This window comes from Magnolia sinica, chromosome 13, assembly GCF_029962835.1.
Source record: "Magnolia sinica isolate HGM2019 chromosome 13, MsV1, whole genome shotgun sequence".
Classification (NCBI taxonomy): domain Eukaryota; kingdom Viridiplantae; phylum Streptophyta; class Magnoliopsida; order Magnoliales; family Magnoliaceae; genus Magnolia; species Magnolia sinica.
The window spans coordinates 28,448,886-28,451,314 of record NC_080585.1 but is presented as its reverse complement, the minus strand read 5'-3'; the positions used below and the strand labels follow the sequence as shown (position 1 = coordinate 28,451,314).

The window sequence follows — 2,429 nt, the reverse complement described above, 5'->3', positions numbered from 1 at the left end:
GGGTTAACTATCCATCGCAGGACTAGACACCACTCGAAATCCCCTGAGTTAATTGAAGTGATGGCTGAAAACCAACCTCTTCTACCCCAACCTAGGGTGGAAGACATTCAGGATGAGAATGAGGTGCATGAAGCACCCCCGCCTCGTACTTTACGAGATTATTTACAACCAGCGGGGGTGAGTACACCCTCATGCATGATTTTTCCTGAAAATGCAGGACATATGGACATCAAGCCAGGGGTTATCCAACTCCTTCCTAAGTTCCATGGGCTTGAATCTGAAGAACCATATCTACATTTGAAAGAGTTTGATGAGATCATAGCCACTTTATATTTTCAAAATGTGTCTGAGGACACAGTCAGGCTGAGACTCTTTCCTTTTTCCTTAAAAGAGAAGGCTAAGACGTGGTTACATTCACTGCGTCCTAGATCCATTGGCACATGGAATGATATGCAAAGGGAATTTATAAAGAAATTCTTTCCACATCATAAAACGATTACCCTTAGAAAAGCAATCATGAACTTCACCCAAAAGGAGGATGAAACATTTTACCAATGTTGGGAAAGGTTCAAGGATTTGGTCAATTCATGCCCACAACACGGCTTTGAAACATGGCGCATTACAAATTTTTTCTACGATGGACTGACATCTTCCATGCGCCAAATGGTCGAGACAATGTGTAATGGAGAATTCATTAATAAAAATGTTGATGAGGTATGGGATTACCTCGATAGTCTTGCTGAAAAAACACAATCATGGGACTATTACCCAAAGTCGAACACCACGTCTAGGCCGACTCAATTAAAGGAGAAAGGTGGATTATATCTCTTGAAAGAAGAGGATGATCTCAAGTGTAAAGTGACTACGCTCATAAGGAAAGTTGAGGCCATGGAAGGAAAGAAGGATAAGGTTAATGAAAGTGTTTGCGGCATCTGTGATTGCAACATTCATACAACTGAAAATTGTCCTACGATATCTGCCTTTCGAAAAGTGTTAAATGAATAATCCAATGCCGTAAATAATTATCAAAGACCTTTCAATGGACCAACCTCTAATACGTACAATCCTGGTTGGAAAAATCATCCAAACTTTAGTTGGAGAAATGGACAAACTGCTACCCCTCAAAGTTTCTTCAATCAAAATCCAAATCAGGGGAAACCTCAAGAAGAACCGGTTCAAAATTTCATGCAAGAGCTGACCCATGCAATGCGAGACTTTATGCAAAAGATGGATTCACGTATGACGGTTATAGAAAAGGGGATGCTTCCTGCACAACCGCTCCCCAATCCTAAACCGCAATACGAGATAAGTGATCCCAGCTCTTCAAATCAAATGGGGCACGCTAAATCCATCACCACTCTTAGGAGTGGGAAGATCATTGATAAAACCCTTCCGGTTAGGCCCGAAAAGCCTCAAGAACCAGAAGAGGACAACAATAATGGATCTAGTGAGGCCCCACAAAAATTAGAACCGGAACTTCTAGAAAAGCCAGTTGCTCCATTTTCCCAACGGTTGGTCGCACCAAAACCTCTCTCTAACTCTCAGGATATCCTAGAGGTGTTGAAACAAGTGAAAGTCAACATTCCTCTACTTGATGTCGTAAAACAGATACCTTCATATGTCAAATTCCTGAAAGACTTATGCACGACCAAACGACGACAGAGTATTCAAAAGAAGATCTTCTTGACCGAGAAAGTGAGTGCCATCCTAAAGCAAGATGTGCCACAGAAATTCAAAGATCCCGGTAGCCCAACCATATCATGTGTAATCGGGGACCATCGAATTGATCATGCACTTCTTGACTTAGGAGCGAGCGTCAATCTGATTCCCTACTCGGTATACAAACAGTTAGGTTTGGGTGAATTAAAACCCACCCTAACCACACTACAACTTGCTGATCGCTCTGTTCGTGTACCAAGAGGGATAATTGAGGATGTGTTGGTCCAAGTTGATAGATTTTACTACCCTGTAGATTTTATCATCCTGGACACCGAACCCATCAATAACATGAGCACTCAGATCCCCGTCATTCTTGGTCGCCCATTCCTTGCCACTTCAAACGCAATTATCAATTGCAGGAATGGTGTCATGACTATGTCTTTTGGGAATATGACATTGGAGTCAAACATCTTTTTCAATAACGGCAGAAACTTAGAGGATGATGACGATTTCCACGACATTAACATGATTGACTCTTTAGTGGAAGATACGACACCTCTGACCTTATCCTCTGACCCTCTAGAGACGTGCCTGGCCCACTCCCATGATTTTGATGATGACATGATTAGGGAGACGTGTGCCTTGCTTGATACTGCACCGGTACTTGAAGTTAACCAGTGGAGGCCACAATTTGAAGAGTTGCCCCAAACTGATGTAGTGCCTCTACCGTCTAACCTCAAGCCACCGAAGCTTGACCTAAAACCTTTGCC

The 2,429-nt window shown here is 42.6% G+C and overlaps 1 non-coding gene across 1 annotated transcript; it reads right to left on the bottom strand.

Moving 5' to 3' along the window:
* Positions 1 to 498: 498 nt before the first annotated feature.
* On the bottom strand, positions 499 to 605 carry LOC131224416 (small nucleolar RNA R71). The gene has a single exon (XR_009160902.1). It is a non-coding gene; the product is annotated as a small nucleolar RNA R71 (small nucleolar RNA).
* Positions 606 to 2,429: the final 1,824 nt, after the last annotated feature.